Source organism: Balaenoptera physalus, assembly GCF_965194825.1.
Source record: "Balaenoptera physalus genome assembly, chromosome: 15".
Lineage (NCBI taxonomy): Eukaryota > Metazoa > Chordata > Mammalia > Artiodactyla > Balaenopteridae > Balaenoptera > Balaenoptera physalus.
The window spans coordinates 84,680,417-84,707,110 of NC_138894.1; the positions used below are offsets into that span (position 1 = coordinate 84,680,417).

The 26,694-nt window shown below is 37.5% G+C and overlaps 1 long non-coding RNA gene across 1 annotated transcript; it reads right to left on the bottom strand.

The window, feature by feature from the left end:
* Nucleotides 1–848: 848 nt before the first annotated feature.
* LOC309643632 lies at nt 849–12,460 on the bottom strand. The gene is made up of 3 exons (XR_014253915.1): nt 11,769–12,460; nt 1,148–4,953; nt 849–1,115 (listed from the first exon to the last, which is right to left on the bottom strand). It is a non-coding gene; the product is annotated as an uncharacterized lncRNA (long non-coding RNA).
* Between the last annotated feature and the right edge of the window lie 14,234 nt (nt 12,461–26,694).

The following is a 26,694-nucleotide window of genomic DNA, read 5'->3' on the forward strand; positions in this document are numbered from 1 at the left end:
AGGACCCAGACATGGGGTAGGGGACAGGGGACAGAGAGAGAAAGGGTCTTTAATTCAAGGCACAAGAGTTTGGATTTTTTCTGAACACTAAGGAATCAATTATTTTTTTAGACCAGTGTGACGTGTGAAACAGAGCTAAGCTTCAGGAAGATTATTCTGGTAGTATATATAAGGATCTTGAGTAGGAAAAGAGAATAAAGAAAGAGAGTCTAAGCTATAACCATCATAGTTTTTCCCACCCAAGATAAAGTGATGTCTTGACATTAGGGATAGAGTAAAAAGAATAGTTCCAAGTTCATGTATGGTTTCTCCCATAATATAAGTTGTTATGTGACCTTGCTCATTCCCCAAGCTCCTCAGACTCTACCATTGTAATTAGTTACCTCTTAATTACCTGAACTGACAAACACCTTGGTGGATCTTCGTTCCATTCATTGGAACGAGCCACGCATTAACTAGAGCAGGGATAGGATTGGGGATTGGGCAGAATATGATGCATCAAGGTTTGACATATATATTTTGAAGTGTCTAACCAACATCCAGGAAACCGTCTGTTAGCTGCTGAAATGTCTCAATTTTCCATTAATTCACCATTCCTGTAGAAGGGTAAAAGCATATTACTAACAATAATCTAGCTCTATCTGAATTTGTCTTTATTTCCCCAATGCCACTGCCCTCACTCGCAACACACATCCAAACAGAAGTGTTACAGTACTTGGTAGCATTTGGAATGTGATAAGTTTCTTTTCTGAAATCATTACAGAGCATCTGGTCAAGCCAGGACAAACAGGACCCAAGAAAATAATACAGACCCGTTTTGTGTGTGTGTGTGTGTGTGTGTGTGTGTGTTTTCCTAGCTCAAGTCATTTTAAACCCTCTTGTGCAAAGTCAGTTCTATCTCAAAAACAGCACTAAAATTAGGAAAAGGAGTTTGTCCACCCTAGGTCAAAAGTTCAGATCTAATCCTCTGGAACTTGAGTTTACAGATGTTCCAGAGCTCAAGACGTGGCAGCTTGTCCTCCTTCCCTAATTCTACTCAGCCATACCCATTTCTTCCTGTTGAGTTCAAATGGGAGGCCATCCAACTTCATTATAACCAGCTCCTCCTTGACCCCCTCCACACACACACACACACACACACACACACACACACACACACACACACAGAGATACATGGACAGACAGACAAACACACACAAACTCATACCCATAGATCTCAATGCAGCTTAAAATTTGAGGATGAAGCCCAAACACTTTCTCCTCTACCTTCAATCACAACAGCTGTCTTTGATAAATTGCCCGGTGTAGGGACTGAGTTTTAAGGTAAATTTTGCCTATTTAAAAAATAATTTTTTTCTTGTTCTTAGTCTTCTTGGTTAGATTCTTTCTTTAAATATAAGTACATAGCTGTGGGAAGCAAAGAAATATTGGTTTAGCAAACAAGTTCTTGCCAGATTTTATCTACGCCATCACAATGAATAATAAACATAATTTTCCTTAGCTTGTTCCCATGTCCAAGAATTTCTCATATATATTTTGAAAATTGATCCTCACGACAGCTCTGTGAGGTAAACAGGGTACAAAATCCTATCTCCATTATTCTGATGGCCTTTTCCCTGTAGGAAGATGTTAAAGTCTTAATTTCCAGTTTGCCTCAATTCTCTGGCTAAGTCCAGTTAAACAAGTGGTTTGAAACTTTGTTGTATTCCAGTATGTTTTTGGTCTGAGTGACCATCCCAGAGGTGGTCTGTGTGATTTGAGGGGGCACTGCCCCTCTCCTGCACAGGGCTTGGTGGAATCATTTCTGGGCAGTGGTTTGCATCTGTGCAGAGAACCGCAGACTGGCAGAATCTCCAAACACAGGAGATTATAAGGACAATTTCTCCAATTTCTCACCCACAGTAAGAAATACCGCAAGGGCCCTGCTGCATCTGAACTGTACATGTCTGTCTCTACCAAAACAGCCTCTTTGATGTGGAATTGTGTGCACATCTGCAGGCGATCACTCATGCTCTTCCTTTCTTATTCCCTCTGTTCCATGTTCCCTTTTCCTTGAGCCGCAAGAATGGATCTATTGGATCATAGCCCACAGCACAGCTGTGGAGCTTAGTGCATGACTGACATGGAGGAAGATACTAGAGACTGTGGTCACAGGGTTTGAGACATTCTTTTCTCCTCTCTATACTTAGCATTAAACTTTCCCCTGAGATTCAACCCCATATGTCCAGTTCCTACCTAGACAGTTTCTTCCAGATATTCAGCATCTTCCAAGCTGAATATATTACTCAATTCCTATTTCGAGTTTTCCTGTTTGTCCAAATTGTTCAGGCCAAAAAACTCAGAAGTATCAACTCCTCACTCATATCTAGTCAGCTATTGACTCTCATTAATATCTCTGGAATTTTTGTCTCCTCCTCACCCTCCATGGTGCTGCTGGTGGCTCAAGCCTTCATCATCTCTCCCCTGGTCTGCCTATTTGGACCTCACCCATTTAAAGAAGTGCTCAAGAAATATATATGGGGATTAAAAAAATAATAATAATAGCAATCCTGCTGTCAGACTCTCCCCTCTGGGATTTGTCTACCTTCTCTTGTTTTTGCCAGTTTGGATGCTATTTCTTGCAGAAATCTCTGTGATTTACTCACTGACATGTGTTGGTCCTAAGTCTCAACTCCTGGTTTGCTTCCAGGGTGCCTTTGGTTTCGCTCATCCATCTATGGTGTGTTATACAAAGTTAGCTCAGGAAAGCCTTTGGACGTGACCTGACAATCCTCCTCTGGGTAACAGCCCTGTGTGGTCTCCATTCCAGTTCTGTGGGGTTTACTAGAAAGCCCTAGCCCCTGCCAAGGAGAAGAATTCGAGAAGTTTCTCATCTCTGATCTCTCTCACCACACAAAACATTGATGATAACATAATATTTACAACCAATGTCTGTACAGTGCTTTGCAGTGTTTAAATCTTATTTAAATCCCTTGAAAATCCTCCAAGCAGTCTACCACAGTGCTATAAGTGTCTTTCCAAAACACAGATCTGATCATGTCACATTGCTGCTGGCTCCTAAATACTAAGCTTGTCATTTAGGGTTGTCTATTTTCACGTTGTCTTTGAGCTGTATCTCCCCCTAATTCTAGCAAATTGAACTAAACTTGGTCTCATATTCCTAAGCTCACTAAGGTCTCATAGCCCCCCTTGGATTTATGCCTGATGCTCCTTCTTAAAATAAAGTTCCCCTTGCCTTTGCCTTAGTTACTCTTTAGGATTAGCTTAAATACCACCACTCCATGAAGCCTCAACCATTTCCCTTCTCTAAGGTTAGTCTCTTCCAGCTCTGGGTTGTTCATTAGGCTCCTTGCCCTTCTCAGTAACCTCCTTCAGAGAAGGGACTAGGTCTCATCCATTCCAGTCTCCAGAATTCAGCATAAATGAGTTTCTCAGTAATTATTATTTTTAATAAGTCTGGGTTGGGTGGGGGGATTCTACTAATTCAACATAATGGCCAAGAAGAGGAAATTACTCACAGGTCAACACATGCATAATATTGCAACCTGTAAGACCAAAATGTAGTTATATTTTGAGTGTTTTTAATCACCTTCTAAGCAGCACAAGAATGGGTTATTACCTTACCCTGTATTTCATAAATACTATCTTTCCACCTGAAAAACTCCTTTGATTGGGGAAAAATAATTTTTATGTAAAGTGAAAGATGAAAGGCAATTTCCCAAGGAAAGCATTATCCAATTCACTTGTTTATGCTTAATCCAAAACTCTTTTCCTCCGAAAGTTATAGCAAAGAGAATGGTGATTTGCTGCATTGGCCTACTGTTAGAACACTTTATTTCTTTAGTCACTTTGATGTAGATAAACCACCTTGAAATATCCTTGGAAAATCACTTCAGATTCTTTGATATGAAAGACGTTATTACACCTCTAAGTTATTTATCCACATCACTGCAGCTCAGGTTTTGAGAATATCTATCCCAGAAATGTAGCACGTATACTCATTTCCATAGTCATATTTCAAAAAAGAGGCAGAAAACCATTTATTTTTCCATATAAAGCCACACGAAAAAGGCTATTGCCAATTGTCATACTTGTTTGAGGATCATAACCCAGTGATGAGGCCATTGGAGAGGTGAGATGCCCGTCAATCCAGGGGCAATGTAAGTCAGAGGGTTTAAAGATTGGTTGCAACAAACATTTGCACAAATTCCTACCCAAGATTTCATGAGGAGCCGAGGATTGCTGAAGGATTCTTCTACATAAATCTAATAAATAAATCTAATCTCAAAATATAGATCCATGTTGCTGCAAATGACATGATTTCATTCTTTTTTATGGCTGAGTAATATTCCATTATATATATATATATACCATATCTTCATTATCCATTTGTCTGTCAGTGGACATTTAGGTTGCTTCCATGTCCTGGCTATTGTAAATATATGGGAAAAGAACCTAAAAAAGAGTGGATATATGTATAGGTATAACTGATTCACTCCGCTGTAGAGCAGAAAGTAACACAACATTGTAAATCAACTCTACTCCAATAAAAATTTTTAAAAAAGAAATAAACTAAAAATAGATAAATACTTAAAAATGTAGTACCCAAAATATTCCTTCTTCATCAGGAAAGTATGGACACCCACCTCATTTCACAACTTTACCTCTCACCTATATTTAGAATAGACCACCTTGGGGACATGCCAAAGGACAGACCCATACTTCCTAGTTGCCATTTTGAGGGGCTACTTTGTGCTGACACAGTGATAAATACTTTATATTTTCAGTTGGGAATAATTATCATAGGAACAATAGATAGGCATGATTATATGCATTTTATAGATTAAGTTACAAGCTCAGGGAAGTGAAATAATCTGAGAAATTCACACTCTTGAAAAAAGTGGGAAGTCAGAAATCAAACCCAGATGTGCCTGACCCCAAAGGCTTGACTGCCTTTCTTTTTTTTTTTTTTTTATTTTTATTTTTACAAGAGATAAATAGACTGACACCAAGCATTGTACGTGGATGACTACAACAAAAGCAAGAATGATTGCAATTACCAAACATGAAACACACTCATACTATGTCATAATACTGACATTCAGTCCAGTAATCCTCCACTGTAACAGCTCCTTTACTTTGCAGTGAAAATTGATTTGTATATTCTTTGCCTCTGAGTCCTTGTGGGATTTTTTTTTTTTTTTAATTCAGACAGAAAGTCACAAAAATTATACTCATCCTCATCAGTTCACTCAGTCCCATGTAATTAATTGTTTTTTTTTTATCTTGATCTTTTGTTAGCACTTTTATGAGTTCATCAGTTTTTCATCAGAGTTCTGAAAATGCTTATTCATTCAGTTCAGCAGTACAGTCAGTTACCAGAAACCTGTACTTGTCAGAGTCTTTTCCATGAATTTCTTGAAGATGAAACCCTTTTATAGGAACATATTTGCAAAATCATCAGAGTACACCCAGAACTGTCTGTAAATGACAAAAGACTTAAAAATGACCACGGTAAAAGATTTGATGAAAGTTCATAATAATGCAGTTGACAAGAAAATTAGTTATTTCTGAGATATACATTTTTAAGTAATAACTAGGATTACTACTTATAACATTATACCAGAACATGTAAGATTTTTAGAAATTTCATGTAATGTCTGAAACATTTATATTAACATATTTCCATACATATTTCCATACAAATACAAATATAAGATTTTTAGAAATTTCATGTAATATCTGAAACATTTATATTAACATATTTCCATACAAATAACCCAATGAAAGTTTAGTATTAGTTGTTTTGTTTGCTTTTTTATACTGCAGGTTCTTATTAGGCATCAATTTTATACACATCAGTGTATACATGTCAATCCCAATCGCCCAATTCAGCACACCACCATCCCCACCTCACCGCAGTTTTCCACCCTTGGTGTCCATATGTCCATTCTCTACATCTGTGTCTCAACTTCTGCCCTGCAAACTGGCTCATCTGTACCATTTTTCTAGGTTCCACATACATGCATTAATATACGATATTTGTTTTTCTCTTTCTGACTTACTTCACTCTGTATGACAGTCTCTAGATCCATCCACGTCTCAACAAATGACTCAATTTCGTTCCTTTTTATGGCTGAGTAATATTCCATTGTATATATGTACCACATCTTCTTTATCCATTCGTCTGTTGATGGGCATTTAGGTTGCTTCCATGACCTGGCTATTGTAAATAGTGCTGCAATGAACATTCGGGTGCATGTGTCTTTTTGAATTACGGTTTTCTCTGGGTATATGCCCAGTAGTGGGATTGCTGGGTCATATGGTAATTCTATTTTTAGTTTTTTAAGGAACCTCCATATTGTTCTCCATAGTGGCTGTATCAATTTACATTCCCACCAACAGTGCAAGAGGGTTCCCTTTTCTCCACACCCTCTCCAGCATTTGTTGTTTGTAGATTTTCTGATGATGCCCATTCTAACAGGAGTGAGGTGATACCTCATTGTAGTTTTGATTTGCATTTCTCTAATAATTAGTGATGTTGAGCATCTTTTCATGTGCCTCGTGGCCGTCTGTATGTCTTCTTTGGAGAAATGTCTATTTAGGTCTTCTGCCCATTTTTGGATTGGGGTGTTTGTTTCTTTGATATTGAGCTGAATGAGCTGTTTATATATTTTGGAGATTAATCCTTTGTCTGTTGATTCATTTGCAAATATTTTCTCCCATTCTGAGGGTTGTCTTTTCGTCTTGTTTATGGTTTCCTTTGCTGTGCAAAAGCTTTGAAGTTTCATTAGGTCCCACTTGTTTATTTTTGTTTTTATTTCCATTTCTCTAGGAGGTGGATCAAAAAAGATCTTGCTGTGATTTATGTCAAAGAGTGTTCTTCCTATGTTTTCCTCTAAGAGTTTTATAGTGTCCAGTCTTATATTTAGGTCTCTAATCCATTTTGAGTTTATTTTTGTGTATGGTGTTAGGGAGTATTCTAATTTCATTCTTTTACATGTAGCTGTCCAGTTTTCCCAGCACCACTTATTGAAGAGACTGTCTTTTCTCCATTGTATATCTTTGCCTCCTTTGTCATAGATTAGTTGACCATAGGTGCGTGGGTTAATCTCTGGGCTTTCTATCTTGTTCCATTGATCTATGTTTCTGTTTTTGTGCCAGTACCATATTGTCTTGATTACTGTAGCTTTGTAGTATAGTCTGAAGTCAGGGAGTCTGATTCCTCCAGCTCCATTTTTTTGCCTCAAGACTGCTTTGGCTATTCGGGGTCTTTTGTGTCTCCATACAAATTTTAAGATGATTTGTTCTAGCTCTGTAAAAAATGCCATTGGTAATTTGATAGGGATTGCATTGAATCTGTAGATTGCTTTGGGTAGTATACTCATTTTCACAATGTTGATTCTTCCAATCCAAGAACATGGTATATCTCTCCATCTGTTGGTATCATCTTTAATTTCTTTCATCAGTGTCTTATAGTTTTCTGCATACAGGTCTTTTGTCTCCCTAGGTAGGTTTATTCCTAGGTATTTTATTCTTTTTGTTGCAATGGTAAATGGGAGTGTTTCCATAATTTCTCTTTCAGATTTTTCATCATTAGTGTATAGGAATGCAAGAGATTTCTGTGCATTAATTTTGTATCCTGCAACTTTACCATATTCATTAATTAGCTCTAGCAGTTTTCTGGTGGCAGTTTTAGGATTCTCTATGTATAGTATCATGTCATCCGCAAACAGTGACAGTTTTACTTCCTCTTTTCCAATTTGTATTCCTTTTATTTCTTTTTCTTCTCTGATTGCTGTGGCTAGGACTTCCAGAACTATGTTGAATAATAGTGGTGAGAGTGGACATCCTTGTCTCGTTCCTGATCTTAGAGGAAATGCTTTCAGTTTTTCACCATTGAGAATGATGTTTGCTGTGGGTTTGTCATATATGGCCTTTATTATGTTGAGGTAGGTTCCCTCTATGCCCACTTTCTGGAGAGTTTTTATCATAAATGGGTGTTGAATTTTGTCAAAAGCTTTTTCTGCATCTAATGAGATGATCATATGGTTTTTATTCTTCAGTTTGTTAATATGGTGTATCACATTGATTGATTTGCGTATATTGAAGAATCCTTGCATCCCTGGGATAAATCCCACTTGATCGTGGTGTATGATCCTTTTAATGTGTTGTTGGATTCTGTTTGCTAGTATTTTGTTGAGGATTTTTGCATCTATATTCATCAGTGATATTGGTCTGTAATTTTCTTTTTTTGTAGTGTCTTTGTCTGGTTTTGGTATCAGGGTGATGGTGGCCTCATAGAATGAGTTTGGGAGTGTTCCTTCCTCTGCAATTTTTTGGAAGAGTTTGAGAAGGATGGGTGTTAGCTCTTCTCTAAATGTTTGATAGAATTCACCTGTGAAGCCATCTGGTCCTGGACTTTTGTTTGTTGGAAGATTTTTAATCACAGTTTCAATTTCATTACTTGTGATTGGTCTGTTCATATTTTCTGTTTCTTCCTGATTCAGTCTTGGAAGGTTATACCTTTCTAAGAATTTGTCCATTTCTTCCAGGTTGTCCATTTTATTGGCATAAAGTTGCTTATAGTAGTCTCTTAGGATGTTTTGTATTTCTGCAGTGTCTGTTGTAACTTCTCCTTTTTCATTTCTGATTTCATTGATTTGAGTCCTCTCCCTCTTTTTCTTGATGAGTCTGGCTAATGGCTTATCAATTTTGTTTATCTTCTCAAAGAACCAACTTTTAGTTTTATTGATCTTTGCTATTGTTTTCTTTGTTTCTATTTCATTTATTTCTGCTCTGATCTTTATGATTTCTTTCCTTCTGCTAACTTTGGGTTTTGTTTGTTCTTCTTTCTCTAGTTTCTTTAGGTGTAAGGTTAGATTGTTTACTTGAGATTTTTCTTGTTTCTTTAGGTAGGCTTGTATAGCTATAAACTTCCCTCTTAGAACCGCTTTTGCTGCATCCCATAGGTTTTGGGTCGTCGTGTTTTCATTTTCATTTGTCTCTAGGTATTTTTTTATTTCCTCTTTGATTTCTTCAGTGATCTCTTGGTTATTTAGTAACGTATTGTTTAGCCTCCATGTGTTTGTCTTTTTTACGTTTTTTTCCCTGTAATTCATTTCTAATCTCATAGCGTTGTGGTCAGAAAAGATGCTTGGTATGATTTCAATTTTCTTAAATTTACTGAGGCTTGATTTGTGACCCAAGATGTGATCTATCCTGGAGAATGTTCCGTGCGCACTTGAGAAGAACGTGTAATCTGCTGTTTTTGGATGGAATGTCCTATATATATCAATTAAATCTATCTGGTCTATTGTGTCATTTAAAGCTTCTGTTTCCTTATTTATTTTCATTTTGGATGATCTGTCCATTGGTGTAAGTGAAGTGTTAAAGTCCCCCACTATTATTGTGTTACTGTCGATTTCCTCTTTTATAGCTGTTAGCAGTTGCCTTATGTATTGAGGTGCTCCTATGTTGGGTGCATATATATTTATAATTGTTATATCTTCTTCTTGGATTGATCCCTGGATCATTATGTAGTGTCCTTCCTTGTCTCTTGTAACATTCTTTATTTTAAAGTCTATTTTATCTGATATGAGTATTGCTACTCCAGCTTTCTTTTGATTTCCATTTGCATGGAATATCTTTTTCCATCCCCTCACTTTCAGTCTGTATGTGTCCCTAGGTCTAAAGTGGGTCTCTTGTAGACAGCATATATATGGGTCTTGTTTTTGTATCCATTCAGCCAGTCTATGTCTTTTGGTTGGGGCATTTAATCCATTCACGTTTAAGGTAATTATCGATATGTATGTTCCTATGACCATTTTCTTAATTGTTTTGGGTTTGTTTTTGTAGGTCCTTTTCTTCTCTTGTGTTTCCCACTTAGAGAAGTTCCTTTAGCATTTGTTGTAGAGCTGGTTTGGTGGTGCTGAATTCTCTTAGCTTTTGCTTGTCTGTAAAGCTTTTGATTTCTCCATCAAATCTAAATGTGATCCTTGCCGGGTAGAGTAATCTTGGTTGTAGGTTCTTCCCTTTCATCACATTAAGTATATCATGCCACTCCCTTCTGGCTTGCAGAGTTTCTGCTGAGAAATCAGCTGTTAACCTTATGGGAGTTCCCTTGTATGTTATTTGTCGTTTTTCCCTTGCTGCTTTCAATAATTTTTCTTTGTCTTTAATTTTTGCCACTTTGATTACTATGTGTCTCGGCGTGTTTCTCCTTGGGTTTATTCTGTATGGGACTCTCTGTGCTTCCTGGACTTGGGTGGCTATTTCCTTTCCCATGTTAGGGAAGTTTTCGACTATAATCTCTTCAAATATTTTCTCTGGTCCTTTCTCTCTCTCTTCTCCTTCTGGGACCCCTATAATGCGAATGTTGTTGCGTTTAATGTTGTCCCAGAGGTCTCTTAGGCTGTCTTCATTTCTTTTCATTCTTTTTTCTTTAGTCTGTTCCGCAGCAGTGAATTCCACCATTCTGTCTTCCAGGTCACTTATCCGTTCTTCTGCCTCAGTTATTCTGCTATTGATTCCTTCTAGTGTAGTTTTCATTTCAGTTATTGTATTGGTCATCTCTGTTTGTTTGTTCTTTAATTCTTCTAGGTCTTTGTTAATCATTTCTTGCATCTTCTCAATCTTTGCCTCCATTCTTATTCCGAGGTCCTGGATCATCTTCACTATCATTATTCTGAATTCTTTTTCTGGAAGGTTGCCTATCTCCACTTCATTTAGTTGATTTTCTGGGGTTTTTTCTTGTTCCTTCATCTGGTAAATAGCCTTCTGCCTTTTCATCTTGTCTATCTTTCTGTAACTGTGGTTTTTGGTCCACAGGCTGCAGGATTGTAGTTTTTCTTGCTTCTGTTGTCTGCCCTCTGGTGGTTGAGGCTATCTAAGAGGCTTGATGGGAGGCTCTGGTGGTGGGTAGAGCTGACTGTTGCTGTGGCGGTCAGAGCTCAGTAAAACCTTAATCCACTTGACTGTTGATGGGTGGGGCTGGGTTCCCTCCCTGTTGCTGTGGCGTCAGAGCTCAGTAAAACCTTAATCCACTTGACTGTTGATGGGTGGGGCTGGGTTCCCTCCCTGTTGGTTGTTTTGCCTGAGGCAACCCAACACTGGAGCCTACCCGTGCTCTTTGGTGGGGTTAATGGCAGACTCTGGGAGGGCTCACGCCAAGGAGAACTTCCCAGAACCTCGGCTGCCAGTGTCCTTATCCCCACGGTGAAACAGAGCCACCACTTGCCTCTGCAGGAGACCCCCCAACACCAGCAGGTAGGTCTGGTTCAGTCTCCCCCAGGGTCACTGCTCCTTCCCCTGGGTCCCGATGCACACATTACTTTGTGTGTGCCCTCCAAGAGTGGGGTCTCTGTTTCCCCCAGTCCTGTCAAAGTCCTGCAATCAATTCCCACTAGGCTTCAAAGTCTGATTCTCTAGGAATTCCTCTTCCCGTAGCCGGACCCCCAGGTTGGGAAGCCTGACGTGGGGCTCAGAACCTTCACTCCAGTGGGTGGACTTCTGTGGTATAAGTGTTCGCCAGTCTGTGAGTCACCCACCCAGCAGTTATGGGATTTGATTTTACTCTGATTGCGCCCCTCCTACCGTCTCACTGTGGCTTCTCCTCTGTCCTTGGACGTGGGGTATCCTCCTTGGTGAAGTCCAGGGTCTTCCTGTCAATGATTGTCCAGCAGCCAGTTTTGATTCTGGTGCTCTCGCAAGAGGGAGTGAGAGCACGTCCTTCTACTCCGCCATCTTGGTTAATCCCTCTTGACTGCCTTTCAACATATCCTTGTGTTGGTCTTATGGGAGAAATACACTATTGTCAACATGACAGCTCAGGCCTTGGTTTCCCATCCCTAGTCTTAGTTGCAAGGTGTTAGGTGAGATTTAGATATGGCTACATTGAATCACTGATCCTAAATCACTGACCCAGCTATCAGGGTCCATGCCTACAAACGTTATTAGTAAAGAAGAGCCCAGGGAGACTTCTATTTCTGACAATGTGAAAGATTGGAGAGCCTAGAAAACCCTCTCATAGCCAATACCTCAAAAGGCTGGAAAATACAGAAATAGATAGATAGATAGATAGATAGATAGATAGATATAGAAAGATAGATACATACATACATACATACATACATACATAGATCAACCCACCAACCAGCAAGGACTCCACAAGTCCATGCATAATATGACTGTGAAATCTAAGTGGGGTTAGAAGTGTCAGATCTTGAGACTGAGCTTCATATCCATCATATGACTATAACTTTAGATTATGTCTGTCCATGTTTTTCTCAATACTATCTGATAGAGAACTACACATAATATACATAAATGGAACTTTAAAAAATTAAATGTTTTCTAAAAATGGAATCAAATTAGCCACACTTTTATATATGCCTCTTTTATTACTCAATGGTCATCTTGTGGAAATTATAAAAGTCATCTGGTATAGATCTAATTCATTATTTTTAATGCTCATATTATAGTTCATAGTGTGCCTGCACTACAGATAGTTTAAGCCATTCCACAATCAATGGCCAATCACTTTGCTTCCAATTTGGGGTTAGTATAAAATGCTGAAAATAAACATCCTTGAATATATGTATACCCTATATATTTATTTCTAAAGACTAGAGTCCCAGAATTGAAATTGGAATTGGGATTGCTAGGTAGATGTATGTATGTATTTTTTTTAATTTTAATAAATATTCATATTGCCATCTAATAAGTCTGTAACACTCAATATTTCTTCCAGCAATATATGATATTTTCCTCACACCTCCTCCCATATCAGGTGATATAGTTCATTTTAATGTTTCTAGGCTTATAGGTAAAAGTGATACAACACCATTTTAATTTACTGTAACTGCTAGTGAATTTGAGCATTTTTTCTTTTTTTTGGGTGAGGGGGAAATTTGGATTTGCAAATTATTTCTTTTACCCTTTATCCATTTTCCTGTCATTCGTTTGTCTTTAGCTTGTCTATTTTAAAAGTTCATTTTCTTAATCTGTCATTTATCTGATGATTTTGTTTTGCTATATAAAAGTTTAAAATTTTTAATCCAACAGATGACTACTCATCACTTCTGGGTTAGAAATGTTAATTAGGAAGTATCTTTTATCCTTGGATTTTAAATTTTTTATGTTTAGGTATTTAAGCCATGTGGTGGATATGACATGGTACAATTTAAGGATCCATTTTAATTTTTTTCCAAATAGCCAGTTTTACCACTACAATTTATTTAACCATCTATCTTTTTTCCCCATTAAATTACTTTTGTCACATATTAATTTATCACATGTTGGATGTGATTCTTGATTCTTTATTCTGTTCCAACCATGTATGTGTTTTTTCTATAAAATTTTACATTGGTACATATACAAAAATGTATGTATATAAATGTATACATATAAAAATACCTGTTGTGTTGTTAATTTAAACCATATATGAAAAATATTGAGAAGAAAATAAATGCCATTTGACCTCTATTTTAGCATATTGTATTTCATTCTTATATGAGAGTAACAGCCAGGGACCACTATGTATTAAGAAAAAAACTCTCAACATGAACGCAGAGAACAAAGCCAGCAAACAAAATGAAAGTAATTTAGAAGACCCCCCAGAAAATGCAAAGAGTAGAAGAAAACTTTGAGGAAAGTATAAAAATATTCTCAGTGAAATCAAATACTACAACCATGAGAAAAAAAGATAAAGGATGCTGTTGAAAGAGAGAGAGAGGTAAGAGAATACACAGAAGGAGTAAGACACAACTCTTAGAAATTTACAAAGTGATAGCATTTGTCAAAGAAATTATACTTTTCCCGTGACTTAAAAACATATGTTTTCAGATTGAAAAATCTACCTAGTGACCAACACAATGAGTAAAAATAATTCCATCCAGTTGTTAGATTTCAGAGCACTAGGGATCTAGGAATAATTCTGAAAGTATCTAGACAGGTAAAACAAAAACAAAAAACAGGATACATAAAAAAGATCAAGACTCAGAATTATACAGGACTTTTCAATAGCAACTGTGGCAGCCAGAAAGAAAAAGTGATTTTCAACTTAGAATGTTATACCAAGGTAAGTCATCAATCTAGTGTGATAATAGAATAAAGATATTTACAATATTCAAATGCAATAGCTCAAAAAATTACCCACCCCCCAAAAGCTCTCCCAGGAAGCTTCCAGTAGCTGTGATTTACCAAAATGAAGGAATACAACAACAAAAAAAGCAAGGCACAGGATATAAAAAACCCAAGGTTCAACGCAAGTTAGAGATGAAGGGCTTGCTCAGAGTGATAGTGAAGAAAATCTCCAGATGACAGCTGTGCAGCAGACCTGGAAACAAATCAATCAGAGCAGAAAGACATGGGGTCCAGGAAAGGGTGTAGGAGGTGTAAGAGGAGAAAGTGGAGTGGATACACTGAATATATTTGACTCTTTTGAGAGGAGTATATATTGTTTTCATAATTGGGGATGAATTATTGATAGAAAATTGATGGAATTATTGACAGTTGCTCACAACTGAAAATAAAAAACAAGACGATTATTGATTCTAGGAAAAGAACAGAAATTAGTTATAGTACTTCACATTGGTCAGTCACAAGCAATATTTATATAGTTATATATATGCATATAATAATATAAACATGAACATCAAAGTAAACAAAAATTATGATTATAAATATTTGGGTGAAGGGAGGAGAGAAAGAGTGTTTCTGTTGGAGGTGGTATAAGACAACCAGTATTTTTTATTTATTCTGCTTGGGACACATTCTACTTTCTGGTTTTTATAAATTCATGATTTTCATCATTTCTGAAATGTTTGAAGCAATTATCCTTTCAAATATTAACTCTCCTTCATTCTCGTTATGTTCTCCTTCTGATAATCTTAAAGGATTTGTATTAAACCATTTCATACTGTCCCCCCATCTTTTAAATTCATAATTTCTATTTCCATATTCTCCGTGCTGAATACTATGTAAAATTTCAGCTTTATTTTCCACAATTGTCTTCAACTATTTCTTTTCTCAGTAGAGTCTAATTCTGTTCAATTTATCCATTAAAGTTTTTATTTCAACAAATATATTTTTCATTTCTAGAAGTTCCTTTTTAAAAAAATACATCTGTTTGTTCATTGCTGAGAGTCTCTTGCTTCTTGCTCATCTTTGTTCTTGTATACTTTCTTTCCTTAAACTTTTCTTATATGGTTTTTCTACATTCTATATCTGACAGTTTCAATGTCTGTTTTCTGCTTTCACTCACAGGAAGTGTCATCTCTTAATCTTGGTGATTTTTTTTATTGTGAACTCATTACCTGACCCATGGTGAGCCTACAGATAGAAACTGAGTTTTTCTCAGAAAGGATTTGCCTCTTCATCTTTCCGCTTGTGTGGTAGCCTGGGACATCATAACCCAGGACCACCTCAGTGCACATGAAAGTTGTGTCAGCACTTTGAAGATCAGGATCTGCTTCCCTGAATCACTGCTGACTTAAGGCTCAGTATACCAATAACAACCTGCTATGGGCACCACCCTCAGGGCAACCTCAGCTCTCGAGGCCACCCCCAAATCTAGGAGGAGAGGAGCTCCAAAGACCTTCCCTACTTCCTCTGTGAGGTGTATCTGTCTAAGAGTATGTCCTGTCTAGCATCTAATTGTTTTGCAAGTTACCTTAGAGAGTTTTGTTTTCCACACTGGCAGAAACAGAGAGAGGTAGGTCCTGGTATTCCAAGATGGGAAAACAGTCAATAACATTTAACAAGTAAAAATCAAAAAAAGGAGTAGAAATATGGAACAAAATATGAAGTGGAAAAAAACCCTTAAAACTAGATGATGATGACAAAGTGCATAAGATGCACAAATAAGATGACAATGTGCATACTGTAAAATCTTTTTAAGAGAAATGTTTAGGTGATGACTTTTTTGTTCAAGCAAACCTCAATGTGTTTCCATTATGGTAATAATCATCTTTAAATATATAAAAATATTTTAAAATTCCTTATTAATAAAATTAGCTATAATATCTGCAATATGGAATCTTAGTCTTTTTCCTTATCAAATTCACTCAATTTCTCTAAAAGTACATTTTCTCTTCCACAGTTAAATTTTAGAAATTAATGGATTTTTACATTTATTTCTCACAGGGCAATGGTAACCTATGTAGAGGAAAATTCATTATATAAATAATCTGGACAGAAATTTTTTTCTTTTTTTAATCTTTACCCTTGTTAAATTTATGTAACATATTTAGCAGATTTTTTCTTCTTGAACCCTTCTTATTTTCATGTTGTCTGTGAATAAAGACAGTTTTATTTTTCAATCTTCCTGCCTCTTATTTCTTTATAATGCCTCATTGCTGCTTGGGTTTAAGTCTGTGATCTTGAAATTATTTTTGTTGTTTTTTTTCTCCTCTGTTCTCTGTTTGTGTCATCCTCCTTTTCTGCCTTCTTTTTGTATCAATTTAATATTTTTTTAGTATTCTATCTTATCTCCTCAATAGATTTTTATCTATACAACTTTATTTTTATTGGTTTATTTAGGGACTAAATTATGGACTAAGTAAATCACAGTTTACCTTGGAATTAACATTACCCTATTTCATGTTTAGGGTAATGTTACCCTAATTAACATTACCCTATTTCATGTTTAAAGTGAAAAGTTTACAACAGTATAATTCCATTTATGCTCTGACTTTCTTTAGAGTTACTGGTATTACTCATTTTATTTTAACACTAACACTTATAACCCTTCCAATAACATATTGCTGTTTATGCTTTAAATAGTCAATTCTCTTTTAAATAAATTGAAGAAAATATTCATTTCTATTTACTCACATGCTCACTATTTTTGGTGCTGTTCAAGCCGACCAATGTTGTTTCCCCTCAACCTGGCAAACTTCGTTCAGTGTTTCTTGTAGTGCAATTCTCCTGGTGACAGATTCTCCTGGCTGTGTTTATTTGACAATGCCTTTATCTCATCTGGTTTTTGAAGGACTTTAGCTTAGTAAAGAATTACAGCCTGACTGAGTGTTTTGTTTTGTTTTATTTTGGTATTCAGCACTTTGAAGGTGTCATTGCGTTGTCTTCTGACTTACATTGTTTCTGATGAGACGTCACCCATCATTCTTCTTGGTGCTCATTCTTCTTGGTGCTCTCTGGTACATAATGTATCCTTTTTTCTCCAGCTGCCTAGAGGATTTTGGTTATCAGCAGTTTGAATATGAGGTGCCTATTTGTTTTTTTCTTTTAATATTTATTTATTTATTTGGTTGCATGGGGTCTTATTTGCAGCAGGTGAGCTCCTTAGTTGTGGCATGTGAATTCTTAGTTGTCACATGCATGTGAGATCTAGTTCCCTGACCAGGGATCGAACCCGGGCCCCCTGCATTGGGAGCACAAAGTCTTATCCACTGTGCCACCAGGGAAATCCCTGAGGTGCCTATTTGTGTTTTACTTTGTATGTATCTTGTTTCGGGTTTGCTGCATATCTTGGGTTTGTGGACTGACGTTTTTCATTAAATTGGGGAAATCAAGCCATTATTTATTTCTTCATGGATTTTTTTTCCTCCCCATTTTCTTATTCCCCTCCTTCCAGGACTCCACAACTACACATACACTACACTACTTGATTTTCTCTCTTAAGCCACAGTTGAAATATTTTTCATCCTGTTACCTCACTGTGTTCCCATTTTAGATATTTCTATTAACCTGATGATTTTTTCTGCACTGTTTGTTCTGTTCTTAATCTCATTTAATTTTTTTTAAATTTCAGATATTTTTCAGTTCTACAATTTCCATTTGGTTCTGTTTGATAGTTTTCATTTCCTATCTCTCTATCATTCTTTTCTAATGTCTCTGTAAAACTTTGAACATATTTATAGTAGCTATTCTAATATCCTTGTTGCAAGTGACATTATCTGGGTCATTCGTAGGTTTTCTGTTTGTGTGTGTTTCTTAATTGTGGGTCCCATTTTTAAAATTTCTCCTTATATTTTATAGTAAACACTGTGATGAAAAACAGTGGAGTTTGAAGAATAAGTTTGGGGGGAGGGATTTCATTGGTTTGTTTGTTTTGTCTTCTCCCAGAGAATGTAAACTCTTTCCTATTTTGGCAGCTGACGTAATGAGATGTTCATTCATATTTCACCAAAAGTCATTTTGATTTGTGTATTGGTCTGCTCAGGCTACTGTAAGAAAATTCCATAGACTGGGTGACTTAAACAACAGATATTTATTTTCTCACAGTTCTGGAGGCTGGAAAGTTCAAGATCAAAGTGCTTCACGGCTGATATCTGGTGAGGGCTCTATCCTTGGGTTACAGATGGCCACTTTCTCACTGTGTGTTCACATGACCCTTCCTCCGTGTGCATGTGCTGGGGCAGGGGAGGGAGACAGAGCAAGAGAGAGAGCTCTCTGGTGTCTCTTCCTGTAAGAACACTAAACCTATCTGATCAGGGTTCCACTGCTATGACCTCATTTAACCATAAGTACCTCCTTAAGGCCCTATGTCCAAAAACAGTCACATTGGGGAGTTAGAGCTACAACATATGAATGGGGGGGGGTACACAATTCAATCCACAGCATTCTTCCTCTAGCTCCTCCACCAAATTCATGTGCTTATCACATGCAAAATGCATTCACTCCATCTAAACAGCCCCAAAGTTCTTAACTCATACCAGCATCAAGTGTAAAGTCCAAAGTTTTGTCTAAATATAATCTAAATCAGGAGTGGGTGGGACTTGAGGTATGATTTATCCTGAGGTAAAATTTCTCTCCAGCTGTGAACCTGTAAAACCAGACAAGCTGTGTTTTTCCAAAATGCAATGGAAGACATAGAATAGAGATTCCTATTTCAAAAGGGAGAAATTGGAAAAAGGAAGGGGTAATGGGTCCCAACCAAGTCCAAAACCCAGCAAGACAATTCCATTAGATGTTAAGTCTCAAGAACAATCCTCTTTGGTTTGAAGCCCTGCCCTTCTGGACAAGTAGGGGCAACTTGTCACCCCCCACACTCCCGTCCCAGATTCATATGTTGAAGCACTAGTACCCAATGTGAATGTATTTAGACATAGGGCTTATAAGGAGGTAATTAAGGTAAAATGAGGTCCTCAGGGTGGGGTCCTGATCAGACAAGATTAGTGTCCTTATGAGAAAAGAGACCGGAAAGCTCTCCTCCCTTCATCCACCCACCGCCACCCCACACACGAACAGGAAAGGCCATGTGAACACACAGTGAGAAGGTGACCATCTACAACCCAAGGGGAGAGCCCTCACCAGACATCAAATCTTTAGCAGTTTGATCTCAAACTCTTCAGTCTCCAGAATTGTGAGAAAATGAATTTCTGTTTTTTAAGCCACCCAATCTGTGATATTTTGTTATAAAGCCTGAGTTGACTAATACAATCTGAAACTAGCATTAGATTTCAGATTTTTTAAGATTAAACTCATCTCTTTACGTCCCAATCCCCACCTTCAGTACACAGTCCTGTGAGGGAGAGGGGCTAAACTCTTTTGTCTTAAATGTATTTGAGCCAGGACGAGGTGGACTGAGTTTCCCCCTCTCAACTTAACATAGGAGGGTACTCAGTTCCAGACCCCATGAGAAAGTGCAAAATTGGACAAAGTCTTCCTACTTCTCACCTTCACCTCCACTGCCCTGCTAAAACAAAATTGAGGAGGAAGCAGGGAGAATTTTCAGTCCACACAAAATATTGTGTTCTAGGGACTTTAGGCTTCAATCCATCTTGCTTGCCTCGATTATCACAGAAAATCCAGCCGGCCTCTCTTCATCCAGGCAAATTCTCTGGCAGTCCCTCTCCTCAGTTGACTGGTCTGCACCCAGAACAAGCATTCCCCAAGAAGCCACCACAACTCACTCCTCATCTAGAAAGACCTTCTTTTTTTTTTGTTTTTTTACAAATCAACTCATTTGGGCTTCTTTTTGTCTACTGCTCCTCAATTATCTCACAGATAAGCATAATTATTATTTTATCTCAATTTTTCTTAGTATTACCACAAAAGTAAAAATTTTTCCTTTCTATTTACATCCAAACTGAAATGAAAAACTACTTTTTTAAGTTAAAATTTGAATTAACTTTGAACAAGTATTTCATTTAAGAAAAGAGAAACTACTTCTAGGTCACATGAACTTTAATTGAATGTACAGTAATAATTTTGTTCTCAAACACAAGAAAACATATTTATTCCTCTTAGTAGTTTATTAGATTATTCTTTAAAAAGTAACATGATACCCCAGAATTTTTCTCTATAACTGATGTCTGAAAGAAGCCTCATTCAGTAGTTTTCCTATAGAAAGAATTGGGTCATGCCACCACCGATTTCCTTAACTAATAAAGGAAACACTTACCTTTCTGACTGCCTTCCAGAGGATTTATTGATGTTAAGCCAACTTATTGATCTATGTAAACAATAAAACTGAATTTATTTATGAGTTTTATTTCCTTCAATATCTGACACGACATCTGGAAAATAGTGTTGAATAGTAGGCCTTACCAACTTGGCTTAATAGAAAAGAAAACCAGTCTGAATTTTTAAAAATTCTAAGTCAAATAAATTTTTAGATAAAGAGAATTTTAGATTATCCATGAGTATACACAGATTCTCAATGTCTATTAATAATATATTAACAGATAGGAATCTTACTATACTTCATTAATAAACATTAAAATGAGTTGTAGCATATAATCAACACAAGTTGTTCTCTTTTGTCCATATGTTTATCTATTACAATAACTTATTTCCCAAACCTGCTCTTTATTGAAAGTACTAAATAACTCAAATCGAATTTATTGGTATCATTGTGTTTATTGGTTTCACTACATACACACGCGAGCATTGCATACTATTCTTTAAAAGAAAAAACATCGCCCCAATACACTTTAGTGTATGAAAATGGTGATTTTGCTATGATGCATTGAGTTCTACCCATAAATTTTAGCTTTGATATTTGATGTATTTAATCAATGTAAACAATCAATCTGTCAAAAAGGTTTTTTAACTGGGAAAAGATGTGTTACTGTACCTTGAATGCAAAACACCATTCAAAAGACATAGAATGTTTCCAGTGTCTTTAATTTCAGATTATTAATTGCAAATTCATGTTCTGACAATGATCAAATTGACCTTTGGTTGTTGTTGTTGTCTTAAGAAAACATTCCAAGATCACCAGAGTTCTCCTCTTCCTAATCACAGCTTTCGTCTATCACAAAATAGACCTCTCTTTAGCGGCCAGGGTAAAACTGCAACAGGTTGGGGCTGAGGGATCACATAGGAGTGCTGGGGTGGGGGGCAAAATATGGCATCAACCTGGCTCTCACCCCATACCATGCCTTCTGCTATTTCTCCTTCTGGATGTTTTCCCCAGTAATCCTTTGACACTGAGCAATTCTATATGGTTACTGCATCCCAGTGGATCTGTCCCTCAACAGATCACATCAAAGGGAGCACCGATAGAGAGACTGGCTTGGAGAACACACCCATGGTCGGGTGGGCAGGAGAGGTCCCTGTTGCACATCCTTTTTTTAAAGTACAGTGGATCTATCAGCACAAATCTTCCTCTTCAATCCTTATTTCTCACTGTTTCCCTTTATGCACCTGGGGCTTGAGACAACTTGGACACTCTATGTTGGACAGAAGGGATAATTTCTAATTACTCATCCCTCCTTGGTATCTTGACCACAAAGTGTCCATTTCATTAGTTTCAGTAAATATTCAAGGTCCAGCTCAAATAGTGCCTTGTCCAGCAAAAATTACTAACACTCTGTTGATCTCCCTGTATCTCTTTTCCCCTTTTATTTTATTAGTAATTTTCACTTCCTTCATGGCTGCAAGCTCTCTCAGAACAGACAATGCATGATGCACACATCTGCATCCCTGGAAAGCACCCACAAGGTGCTTAGTGAGTATTCTTAGAATAAAAGTATTTTTAAGGAAAAATAATTTATTTAGCACCTGAGAAAGCTAAGCCAGTTTGAAATTCTATGAATTAGATACAGCTTACTTAGTCTCACCAAAGATCTGGAATCTGAATGGAGAAAGAAAAATGGCTTTCACCCACACTAATCCTTTCTCAAAACAAGAAGAAAAAAGAGAAAGAGGGTGGAATATGAGTAGGGGGAGACAGTGGAGGAGATGGTGAGAGAAAAAATAAATTGAAAGGAAAGATGTTAGTTGGATGAATTACATCTGATGATCTTTGGGATTCAACATCCCAAAAGTGTTTGGGTGTTTGGGGGAAGTAGAAGAATTTAACACTAAATAAACCTGTTCAAGTAACTGGAATGACGATCAAAATACTTTCCATATGCTTGGCAAAGATCTGCGAATGGCATTATGGTGAGGGATGGGTCCCTCACTACTGATTCTCTAATTGCACTTATTGATTACCACCAAAACTGCTCACTTGCTGATGGGAAAGAGGTAATTGGAAATGTTGCAACTTCAGAGCATTTTTGTAGAACAACACTGTGCCTTGCATCACTGTTCAGAGAGATGGAAACTTCACATTAGAGTTGAGATGACCACAGACCCTCACATTTTCATTACAGCTCAGAGGTATGGCAGAGCTGTTGGGTTTCGCTTTCCTTCAGAACATCTCTTGGGACTCAGCTCTTCCATTCCTTTGCCCCTTAGTGTTTAGGACTATCTCACAGATTAGAAGACCCCCTAAGCCTTGAGTAATTAACAGAAAAATTGCCTGCTCTGCAGTTGAATTTCACAGCTCTAGAGTATTCCCCAAGAAAACATCCTTAGTAAGATCTCTGACATTTGAAATCTCTTGAAGGGAAGAAGCCACTGAAAGGTCAGCCCTGGTGTTCAGCTGCACTTTCGAGAAGGAAAATCTAGTTTGGAATGTGACTGTACTGATGTACAAAAGAGCGATGTAAAAACTTCTCCTGAGAGCAGCGTTTAAAAGGGAGAAACTGCCACTGATTGGGCACACATTACACTGCAGGCACTGAGTTTGGTAGGTCATATCTTAGCCATTTCTTCCTCTAGTCTTTTATGTTCACAACAGGCTTGTAAGGTAAGTATTAACATCCTCATGTTACTCATGATAAAGTTAAAATTCAGAGATTTGGAGAAATATGCTCAAGATAATAAAACTAGCAAATTATAGAGTGGAGATTTGAACTTGTATCTTTTTGACAGCAAATTCTCTGTCCATTACACTGCACTCTGGTGACAGAAACGCTACCTTAAAGGTGACAGATTGGAAGAATGTCCCCAGTAAAGAGGAAGCATTTTAGGAAGGGGGAGTTGGGGCTCTGAACATAGCCTCCCCTAGATTCCCAATGCTACCCGCTGTGGCTCCTTGCCTCCTCTCCATCATGGCCAGCATTCATGGAACTTTGACTTAACTGATACACAAGTGAACTCTTTCCACCAGTTCCCCTAGCCTTCTGGTCAAAGGCAGATATTGTCTCCTTTCTTATCCCAAAGAACATTGCACAAACCTCATTCATATAAAATTACACATCATCCTTCCATAAAGCAGGATCTGACGGTGGTTATACGCAAGAGCCCTACAGTTCCACTAACTTGGTTCAAACCCCAGTTCCAAAACATCTTACATGAACTATCTTGGGCAAGTTACTTAATGACTTTACATACTCAGCTTTCTAATCTTTAAAACGGAGTAATCATAGTGCCTATTCTTAGGACAATTGTCAGTATTAAATGAAATAGCCCATGTCCAGCACCTAGAGAAATGTCTAACACATAGGAAGAACTTAAGAAATGTTAGCTGTCTTTATTTTGTATCTTACAAAAGACTGTAAGCACCCCGAGGACAGCAACATCGATCTGATCTTCTTTGTATAGGCTTGGAACGTAAAGAGTAGCTAGTGATGATTTGTAAAGTGCCTGATTATGTATCTCTGGACATGATATTATTTTCGCACAGAACTTAAGATCTTTCTTGAGGCCCTCTTTACTCCCTGTCACATGGGATTGGCTGATAATGAACTCTGCATACCTGTCTAGATCATTCTTGAAATGTAGGGAATCTAAATCATTAAATAAGACTAAAATCAAAATGGGGAGAAGAACAGGCTCAGAAACAAATCTAGGTCTAAGTCAGTTGAGCAAAATGTAAAAATAACCAAATGCGAACATATCTTTCATGGATGGGAATTCATCTCACAGATGCCTAAAGATTCTAGACCTTTCTGTTATGACTAGGGAATCAAGAAAGCTTCCAAGGATTTTTTACTGAGTTAACAAAAGTTTTATATAGATACCACCACCAGTTTGTTAGCTCGTAGGACATAGTGTACTTAGTGTGCTTTTGACTTCGACAGCGTTTCCAAACATTAAATGTGATGCATTCTATCTAAACATCTTAATCAGCTGAAATGAAATTACTTAAAGTTCCCCCCAGGATCTTATTTCCTAATGGCTTTGGAACTAAAATTAGCTTTAATTCAATCAGTTATGTGTTCATCAATTTGCCAAAGAGAATATGGACAGAGGTGGGGGAAGAGAGGAGGAATAGACCAACTTTATTATTTGGCTGCCACGTGACTTCAGGGTAAAGTTTCTAATGCTATGACCAACTCTGTTTCCACTAAACCTAATGACTTCCCCAGCCCTTTAAGCTTCAGGATTACAGAAGGCTTATCGTTACAATCATAAATCATAGAAGTATAAGAACGAAAGCATGTCCCAGTAGAATCTAACTGGATTAAAGAAACAAATAGATCTGAAGCCATGTTTGTACAGGTGCATGAGTTACTCACAGCAAAGGACTTTCTCATCTTAGGGTCAGCCTGGACCAATTTGGCAGCGGTGCTGAAGTGCTCTTGAGGTTGCACGGGTCTAGCCACTTTGTAAGATTAGTGAGTAGTCATCAGCAATCAAAACTGTTTATGCAATCATTTAAATACAGCATATCTGAGCTTATCAGAAATCCCAGCTTTCCCAAGCCTGAAACAGCTGTATTGAATGATTAATAGAGAAGTCATCATAATACTGACTGACCTCTTTTCAGGACAGCTCCATCATGGTTGGTTCTTTGCAGTTCTGAACAGGAGAGGCTGTATCATAGAACTGGACTTCACAGTACATTCTGCATAAGCATTTGTAATATCCTGACATAGGTTTGATGCAAGATGGAGCTTCATGAATGTGGAGAGCACTAGAACTAAGGAAGAACTTACTGTAATTGCTGGTTTGGAAAGGGCAGCTGGGAGGTTCAGAGGAGAGCTGGGATTGTGGGAAGAGAGGTGGTCACAAAGTCCATTCTTTTCTAGCTCAGGCAGGCTGAAAATAGCAGCAGGAAATCGAGACTTTGGGCAGGTGCTTCAGAGTTGGATTGTGTTTGCCCATGATTCTGAGAAAGCTTTCCATTCACAACGTGGCTCTGAGTAGTAGCCAAGGGGGATCGAATGGGAACCAAGCCAGGTAAAGAGGACTGACAAGAACTTAGCTGGACATTGTGGCCCCACTGTGGCTGGGCTAGTATCTACTCATATCTAAGAAAGGAAACTGAGTTAGATAATCAGCCTTATGCACAGGGACCTTGGCCTCCGACAGACACATGATGAGACTAGTGAGTGTCCATGGTTCATTTTTGAAATAATAAGATACATCCTCAGAGTTCAATTAGAAGAAAAGAGGTATCCTTGAAGCCACATGAGAGGTTGTGTTTATGACTGGACCTCTGGACCAGTGATAGCCATATCACAAGTTCTTGTCTCTAGGTAGGGAGTGGGCTGGGGTGGAAGACATTGTTCTTATGCAGCCTCTTTCTAGGAAGCCCTGAGATTCTCAAGATGACCCAAAGCTCCCAGAGCCTTACATCTATTGTGTGAAGAATTTTAAATCCTCATGACTTTCTCCTACCTCAGTATTACTTCCAAGGATAATGGAACTCATCAGCCTAAAGTAAGCTGCCCTCCATATGCTACCGTGGAAAGAACGTGCACTTTGTAATCAGGTAGATTTGGGTTCGGATCTTGTCTCATCTGCTTACTGGTGAGCTTGGGAGCTGAGTTTAATTACTTTCCACAACTTATGCTGTATACAGATAAAATGCATTGATGGTTAAATGAAGGGAAAATTATTTTCTCATCTGAAGGATAGAAATAGCAACACTCACTTCCACATTACATATGACAATTAAATTAAGTAATTTACTTTGTAAGGATAATCATTGAATATTAATTCTTTTTCATCATCTTGTACTCTCTATATTAAAATGCTGTGATATTTTCATTGGACTCAACAGTAGAATATGTTTGACTTAACCTGAATTACAGGACAATTGATGCAATCAATAAATGGTGAGATGCAAAAATCTATAACAAAAATACTAGCAAATCAAATCCAACAATATATAAAAAGAATTATACACCACAACCAAGTGGGATTTGTCCCTGGTATGCAAAACTGGTTCAATAGTTTAAAATAAATCACATCAACAGGCAAAAGAAGAAAAGTAAGAAACTGCCACATTGTTTTTCTAAGTGGCTGTACAATCTTGCATTCTCACCAGCAATGAATTTGAATTCCTGTTGTCTACATCCTTGCCAGCATTTGGTGTTTGTAAGTGTTACAAATTTTGGCCACTCTAAAAGTGGTAATGGGATCTCATTGTTTTAACTTGCATTTCTCTAATGACGTATGACATGGAGCACCTTTTCATGTACTTACTTGTCATTTGTATATCTT